General features: G+C 45.1%; 1 pseudogene; it reads left to right on the forward strand.

Annotated features, from left to right (window-relative positions):
* The first annotated feature begins 7,097 nt into the window (after window positions 1–7,097).
* On the forward strand, window positions 7,098–7,871 carry LOC110223369 (small kinetochore-associated protein pseudogene; annotated as a pseudogene).
* Window positions 7,872–9,110: the final 1,239 nt, after the last annotated feature.

The following is a 9,110-nucleotide window of genomic DNA, read 5'->3' on the forward strand; positions in this document are numbered from 1 at the left end:
GAGCCAGCATGGTAAGCGAATAGCACCCACCTAAAGGCAGCTCTGGAGTCTTTTTTTTTTTTGTGAGACAGTGGGGTTAAGTGACTTGCCCAGGATCATAGAGCTAGTGTCACGTGTCTGAGGCCACATTTGAACTCAGGTCCTCTTGACTCCAGGTCTGGTGCTCTATCCACTGCGCCACCCAGCTGCCTCCTAGAGTCCCTTTCTCAACTGGCTTTGCAATTGCCACCTTCTCCCTTCTAGAATCAAACAGGACAAGTTTAAACCCTCTTCCGTTTGGGAAGAGAGGGGAAGGACGGGAGGAGAGTGCCCTCCCAGGACTGCAGGACCCCTGACTTTCCTCAATCTATTAGCATTTGGGATAATAACATCTAACACACATAGTCCATTAAGGCTTGCATCTATCATCTCATTTAGATACTATTATTATCCCCATTTTATTGATGAGGAAGCTGAGGCTGAGAGGAATAATTGACTTGCTTTTTTAAAAAAAAAAAGTGTCTAGTCTTCCTGACTCCAAGTCCAGTACTCTATCCACTGTGTTACCTGGTGAGCACCTTCTGGAGTTTCAAGTTCTCCAGAAAGGGGAACCTAGACCCCTGCCCCAAAGTACATTCTCCATCCATATCCTTTAAGCTAGCCAAAATTAAGACTGGGAATCTTAGCAGGGGGGAGAATGATTGTCCCATTGTGATCAAGGACAGGTAGGCTGGGCATTGTCTGACATGCACCTTAACTTTTGGGGAAGAACAGATTTTGAAAGGCCCAGAGAAAGACCAGATAGGATCCCAAGTATAAAATCCTACTGGAGACTTCAGACCTCAAGGCATGAAAAGCTCTCAGAGAATGAAATTCTGATGGCCCGGCATAATCCCAGTTACCAACGAGGAAGCTAAGGCTGGCAGATCCCTTGAACTGAGTACTTCTGAACTGCCGTGTCTGAAATAAGTTTGGCATTAATATGGTGAGAGGGAGGAGGGTGGCTACAAGGTTGCCTAAGGAGGATGCCAACAGAAGATTCCAGTGAGGAAATAGGTCACTGACTAAAATAGATTGTTTAAAGACCTAGGTAAAAGGTGGAAGCCGGGACAGCTCATGGTACAATTCTCAAAGAATAGCAGCAGGAATGAGAAAGCTTGGAATTAGCTAAAGCAGATATGAAATGCTATAGGAAAAATGCCTCTTTTTAGTGATAGCTGAAAGTAAAAAAACAAATAGATCAAAGAAAGAACAGCTCCTTGGGGTGGACTGGACAATGCTACTAGGTGATGGAAACTCTTTGCTTCTCTTTACTTCTGGCTAGAATAACCTTTCAAGAACAGACTAAAAATAAATGAATTCATCCTCCCCCTTTTTAGAGCCCAGGAAGGTACCCAGCTGCCAACAATAACTTCTGGCTGGTTCACCTGCCCAGTGGGCCACACTCCAAGTTACTTAAAGAATTATTCCAGGGTGCGATACTCGCTGTCCATAATTCTGGTAACATGATGGATGAGAAACAGAAGGGAAGAGAGGCTGTAGTTCACAAGACAGTGGGAATGATTTGGGCTTCTGAATGTATCGGGATAGCCAGTCACCCTTCCAGAAAGAGAAGCAATGATCTCTACAAGTCAGCATTCTCTAGACCTCTCTTTCCTCCCCTCCCTCCCAAGCCCCCACTTCTTTCAATAGGGACACTTAGCCTGCAGGTCAGGGAAATATCGTAGATATCATCAGCAAAGCATCTTGCACATCCTTGTGGACAAGATGAAGAGATGTGGGGACCAGATGATGGTCAATGCAGAACCAATGAAGATCTCTAGACCCACAGTAGTCAGTCATCACCGGGTTGTTAAATTGGAGATTCTTAAGTAGTTTTCTAGGGATCTGCCTTTGTGTGATTTTAACACTTTTATCAATGACTTGGATGAAAGCAGAGGGCAGCATGTCTGTCAGAGTTTCAGATGACTCAGAGTTAGGAGAGATAACACAAAGATCCCAAAGGGCTAAAAATATGAGCCAAATTTAACATGGCCTTAAGGTGAATCAACTTCACAAGTATAAGGCGGGGAGGGGTAGGCTTGACTAGATGAGCTTGGGTTAAAAAAAAACTGGGGCTTCAGCGGGCTGAAAGCACAACAGGAATTAAGAATGAGACATGGCATCATAAAGAGAGGCAATGTTAGGCTAAACTGAGAGAAACCTAGTGTCCAGAAAGTGGGACATAGCACAGCAGCCCTGGCCTGATCAGAATATATCTGGGGCAATGGGGTTAGCCCTGGACGGCACACTTTAAGGATGTGGACAAGCTGCAAAGTGCCAAGGATGGTGAGGGGCCTTAATACTATGCCAGATAAGCATTGATGCAAAGATCTGGGAGTTTTGAGTCTGAAGAACCGACCTGGGGGGAGGGGGTGAGAAAGAAGACACATGATAACCATCTTCAATTATCTAAGAGGCTGTGACATGAAAAGGATTAAATGTGTTTGGTTCTAGAAAAAAGCATGAACTGTAGGTGGTAACCGCAAAGAGGTAAGCTTTGGCTTTTAAAAGGAAAAACTTCCTAACTCTATTTCTTTTATTTATTTATTTATTATTTCTTTTATTTTTTTTCCCTAACTCTATTTCTCCAAGTGGAATGGGATGCCTCCAGAGGGCGGGGATTTCTCTTCACTAGAGGCATTCAAAAGGAGGCCAGAAGCCCACTCCCTGGATAGGCTATATAAGAATTCTTGGTCAGGTAGAAGGGATGAGATGGATTCTAAGGTTCCTTCCAACTCTGACCGGCTGACTCTCCTCCCAGTCCCCAGTACCAAATGGTGCTATAGAGGCCACCTATAGCCGCCTGGCGCCACCTAGAGGCACTGGTTACCAGGGCCCCAGAGTAGAATCCCAGAATCTCAGATCCTCCATCACTCACTCACCTGTAAGGATTCTGTCATCTCCCTCTCTCGTCCTCTAGGGATGAGGCAGCCCATTCCACTGTGGAACGTCTGGCTGCTAGCCCAGTCTGGGCCCCTAGCATCTCTCGACTGGACTATGGCAATAGCCTTCCAATTTCTCCTCCACTCAGTTGTCAAGGTGATTTTTCTCTGAGACGGGGCCTCCCTATCTCACCAAGTGGCTACCCATGGGCCCAATCGCCCTGCTGATCACTGTGGGAGCTCTGGCCTGCTCCATTTCAGAGCTGGAATGGTTCGCCTCTCTTCAGACAGCTTGGTTGCCCTTGGCTCCCTGGGGGCTCATTACATCAGTGCCGGACTTGGCGTCACAGCCAATTAACAGGCTTCTCTCACTACAGCCCCGAATCCCCAAGCTCAAGCAATCCTCTAGCCTCAGCCTCTTGGGTAGTGGCAGACACCATAGATGAGGGGCACGACCACAACCAGCTGATTTTTTAAGGTGTTCAGTCTGATCGTGTCTCCTACCCCACCCCCCCCACCCATTTGATCCAACGAAGCAAATATAAACTTTTGTTTGGCATTTAAAGCTCTCCATAACCCAGCCCCTTCCTATCTTTCCAGCCTTCTCATTATTATTCCCCTCTAGCCCCCATAGAGCACCATCTCCAGTCCCTGTGTATGGCTTCAGCACTCAGCTCAAATCCTACCTTCTGCAGAATGCCTTTCCCTTTCAGATTATGTTCATTCATACTGTATATTTGTATGTGCCTAGACATTGACCTGTTGTCTCCATCACAATACATATGCTTTTAAAGCGGGAATTGGTTTTCCTTTTTTTTGGGGGGGGTATCCAAGTGTTTAGCCCAATGTGGGGCACACAGTAGGTCTTCCTTATACTGAGACTAAATGTTTCCCTGCCCCATCCTGTTAGTCCTAAATCTGCTCTCTACAAAAATTTTTTAAAAGCCTAATTAAAAAATCAAACTTATCTCTAACCACTCTGCCCTAATTGCCTGATCCTAACCAATCCTTAATCAAATGCCAAACTATTCTGCCCAGTGCTCCTCGCCAGCTTTTCAGATACTAAACCCGAGTTATCAGGTTTCCCCATTCCTGCAATCCCCAATCTTCCCCAGGCCCGATATCTGTTCCCTCAAGCAATCTTGACTGACTCAGGAGAGCTAGGGTGAAGCCGATTCCCATACTTCCATGCCTGTAATCCTTGCTGACATTTCCTAGAGGCAGCAGCACGCCATGGTGAAAGAATGCTAGACGTGGGGTCTGAGGCTCTTAAGGTCTATCGCTTACTAGATGTAACCCGAGTAAGCTGCTTTTTCTCTCTGGCCTTAGTTCTTCTGTAGGAGTTGAAGCAAGGTCCCTTCCAGCTTACTTTAATGGCTGTCAGGGTCTTACTGAGCATTATAGGAGGTAACCATGATTTATCTGGAAGGGTGGTATGTCCTTTCATGTATGGGTTGGTTGGACTAAAAGGACAGAAGTCCCTTCCAATTCTCAAATGATGTGGACAGAAATACAAGAAGCAATGGACTTAGGAGCGAGGACAGTTTGCATCTTGGTTCTGCAAATTGGGGCAAATCACCTAACCTGAATCTCAAATATGTTATGTGTAAAACAGAGTTGTGTAACTTACTCTGTTGTGAGGCTCAAGAGATAAAACAAGTCAACACCCTTTACAAACCAGAAAGCACCAAAGAGAACACAAATTTGGTAACATGCACACACATGCACACACACAGCTGCCAGGCTTGGTCATCGAGCCTGGGTAGCAGGCAGCGTCAGGGGAGGGAGAAAGCAGAGTCAGAGCCCGGACATCAAAGGAGGTGGGGGGTGGTAGGGATTTCTTTTTGGTTTTGTTTTTTTGGTTGGGCAATGGGGGTTAAGTGACTTGTCCAGGGTCACACAGCTAGTAAGTGTTATGTGTCTGAGGCCAGATTTGAACTCAGGTCCTCCTGAATCCAGGGCCTGTGCTCTATCCACTGCACCACCTAGCTGCCCCTGTGGTAAGGATTTCTTCCCAAGTATTATGATGATGGGGACATGACCGTGGATCCCCAAGGGCCTGGTTACCAGATGGAACAAACAACAACCAGTATATCTCCAGAAAAAGAAGTCTTGTCTCAAAGTCCTACCTGCAACCTCTGAGGGAGCAATTGCTAACATCTGGTTTTTGGTGTTTTTTTTTAAAAGGCAATTCGGGTTAAGTGACTTGCCCAGGGTCACACAGCTAGTAACTGTTAATGTGTCTGAGGCAGCATTTGAACTCAGGTCCTCCTGACTCCAGGGCTGGTGGTCTATCCACTGCACCACCTAGCTGCCCCCAATTGCTAACATCTGGAGCTTTCCTCCTGCCAACCCCCAATGCATCTTGGAAAAGCTAGATGGGTACAGGAAACAAAGGGGTAAGGTGTAGGGTGAGATGTCAACTATATGGCTGCAGGCCAGAGTTTCAAGATCCCAAGATTACTAGGGCTAAACCTAGGAATTGAGAAAATATAGGTTCTATTTGCAGGCTCCGTCACTAATCACTGTATAACCAGAAACAAGTTACTTTTGCCCGCCACACCTGAGTTTCCTTATCTAAAAAATGGGCTTTAACAGTTGACCTTACCCAGACTAGTGTTGTGAAAATCAAATGTGGGGGCAGCTAGGTGGCACAGTGCATAGAGCACTGGCCCTGAAGTCAGGAGGACCTGAGTTCAAAATCCGGCCTCAGACCAAACACTTGACACTTACGAGCTGTGTGACCCTGGGCAAGTCACTTAAAAAAAAATCAAATGGGATGTGAAAAGGTTTTGAAAAGTATCACACATTTATACACACACGAGGTGACATTTTTAGAGCAAGATTCCTTGTGTGGTCCCTAAGACTGGGTTCCCCATGGACCAGGCTAAGGTATGATTGGTAAAGATCGAAGCTCTCTGTTTCTAGAGCTGAGCACCTATCTCTGGGGAGGAGGGGGAGGGAGCATCTCGCCTTGGTAACCCCCCAGTGGCCATGAGACAACTCATCAGAGAAGCTAGTTAAAGCAGGCCTGAAAAACTCCTGGCTATTAGTGGAGAGATGTTGGAATACTTCTTCATGCTCTTCTGGCTTCTAGATGTGACCAAAGCACCTGGCCCTGAGAGCACTGGCCAATGAATTCCTCTGACTTACATTTGTGCTGGTGAGCTAAGGCAAGCTTATGATGAGAGCATTCAGATTTAGGAGGCAGTGCTGTAGCTGGTCCGGGTCAGAGCCAACCAGGGATGCACATAAGCCTGGAGAGGTTCCCATGAGTAACAACCATAAAACTGCCTCTAACCTAGAAAGGGACTTCGAAAGCATCTAGTCCAATCTCATTCCCAAGGTCAGAATTCTAATAAAGAATTTCAGAGCTGACATATATGTACCTGAGGGTTTAGTCCTCTATTTGGCCTAGTAATCCTCTCTCCAATTCCCTGAAAAATAGTCCCCAGGCCCTTGCTTGAAAGCTTGCAATAACAGAGTACGTACCACCTTGTGTAGCTGGCCAGTTTTGGTATTAGGCAGCTAGGTGGCACAATGGATAAATCACAGGGCCTAGAGCAGGAGTGGGAAAGCTGTGGCCTCGAGGCCACATGTGACTCTCTAGGTCCTCAAGTGCAGTCCTTTGACTGAATCCAAACTTCAAAGAACAAATTCCCTTAATAAAAGGATTTGTTCTGGAAAACTCAGACTCAAAGGGCTGCACTTAAGGACCTAGAGGGTCACATGTGGCCTCAAGGCTGAAGGTTTCCCACCCTTGGCTTAGAGTCCAGAAGACCTCAGTTCAAATTTGGATCAGACATTAACTGGATGATTCTGGGGGCAAGTCACTGAACTTGCCCCAGTTTCTTCATCAGTAAAAAATAACAATACCTGCCTCCCAGGGTTGTTGTAAGGATCAAATGAGATAATAACTATAAAGCATTATATAAATATTAACCATTACAGTTAAATGTGGCCTTAGATACTCACCAACTGTGTGACCCTACATAAATTACTTACTGTTTGCCTCAGTTTCCTCAACTGTAAAATAGGGACCATAATAACATCTACCTCCCAGGGTGGTCGTGAGGATTGTATGAGATCATGGTGGGTTTCAGTGAGTGTGTCTGGGTGCGATGGAGAGTGTGTCCCCAGGCTGGGAGCTGGGCATTCTGAAGACCCATTCTCGGGCTGTTTCTAAGAGTCAAAATGCTCCACGACAATTTCAACTCAACAGACCCAGAGAATGAATTGTACAAAAACACCAGGCTGAGGCAGATGAAGACTGTGAAGCCTGCTGTTAAGAAGAACATTAAAAAGAGATACAGACCATTAAACTGACAGAAAACTGAGAAAAGCTCAGACAAGAACCATTTGTTAGGGGAAGTTAATGGGCAGCTGCACCTGAAGTTGACTGAACGCCAAGGAGAGCTGAAGGTGGAGCTGCTGGAGAAATTTTAGGATACTTACTAAGCAATTTTGGATTAGATGATTTTTTTTTTGGGCTAGGCGATGGGGTTAAGTGACTTGCCCAGGATCACACAGCTAGTAAGTGTTATGTGTCTGAGGCCGGATTTTAACTCAGGTCCTCCTGAATCCACAGTGCTCTAGCCACTGTACCACCTAGCTGCCCCATGGATTAGATGATTTTTTTTTTTTTGGCTGGTGGATTAGATGATTTTTTCTTTTTTTTTGGCTAGAGTTACTAGGCAATTTTGGAGAGTGGCATATTGACCCAGTTATAGGAACCAACAGATCTTGGAAAGCCAGCAAGAAACACTAAAGTATCAGAGCCTGTTGCTCTTGGGAAGTCTGAAAGTTGAAATGAAGCTTTTTAACTAGAGAGCTACAAAGCAGATGGAGGAGTTATGGGCATTGAAAGTGAAGATGGAAGAGGAGGAAAGATTTCTTTTCCTACAAAAACGGGCAGCATTTAACCACCAAAGTGATGATCTCACAGCCACCATTGAACAAATGGAATAATTATTAGCACTCTGAGAAGAAAGGGGGGTTCATTCCTTCAGTTAAGGTCATACTACAAGAATGTTCTCTTAAATTTTCCTAGCATAGGACTTCTCAACACTCTCCCAACTAAAATACCTTCAGAAACAAAGTTGGAATCATCCAGGTTTGTATTGAGGGGCGCTCCAGTCTTATAAGCATGTGCTGATCAAGTAGCTAGGTATCTGAATCAACTGCTAGCAGACAGCTTAAGGTCCAACAGGGAGAGGGGATCCTGGGCTGCCCTGCTGTAGTTACTACATAGCAATAGTGCAGCTCAGGGGCAGAATCAGAAATTTAAACAAATAACAGAATCAAGAAGGATCATTCTCAGACTGGGAATTAGAAATGTTAAAAAGTTTGTAGCGTGGACAAAAAGGAGTCTATGGAAAGTCCCATGCTATCAGTCCAATTTGAGCCATACACTTTTTTGGTTGGACCTCCCTAGTTGAGATTTAAGCATACCTTATGGCATGAACTCTGAAGTTATGCATCTTCCTTTCTACTCCTAGTCAAAGTTCTGAACTTGAAATGGGTCAGCAGCATACATTTCCCTAAACAAGGAGGGAGGCATACAGATGGATGGATAAAATCTTCCTGAAATACCTGAACAGAACAGTAGACTTGGAATAAATTCATTACTGTGGTCCTCTTGGTCCAAATGCCCTAGTGTTTGTTTTTTTTTTTAAGCTAAAATACTTTTATAAATAAATATTTCTTGGACTGGAAAAAAAATGAGATCACATTTACAGAGAGCTTAGCACAGTGCCTGACACATAGTAGGTGCTATTACTTTTAGGTTATTTCATCCATGAACTGAAACCTGGCTCTTGAACTTTCTCCCACTGCTCCAAGTTCTGCCCTTTAGAATCAGACACATCTTCCTTTTTCCATGGAATATTTGAAGATGTCAGTCATGTCCCCCCCTTAAGTTTCCTCTTCTCCAGGAAAAAGATGCCCAATTCCTTGTACTGACTGCAATCTGGCATGGTCTTTGGTCTCACTGTTCTAGTCAGCCCCCTCTGGACATGCTCCAGTTTGTGCAATATCCCTTCCAAAACATGGGCCCAAGAGGACCACGGTATTGGTGTTAGGTCTGACCAATCCACAGCATGCAAGGGATTATCCCTTCCTTCCTCCTAGACACTAGACATGGTGAAAGCAGATGCATCTCTATGAGGATAAGAAGGGTTCAGGGTTCAGTTGGAAGCATGGGTCAAA

The sequence above is a fragment of the Phascolarctos cinereus genome, unplaced genomic scaffold (genome assembly GCF_003287225.1).
Source record: "Phascolarctos cinereus isolate Bilbo 61053 unplaced genomic scaffold, phaCin_HiC Scaffold_4;HRSCAF=312, whole genome shotgun sequence".
In the NCBI taxonomy this organism is placed as follows: Eukaryota; Metazoa; Chordata; class Mammalia; order Diprotodontia; family Phascolarctidae; genus Phascolarctos; species Phascolarctos cinereus.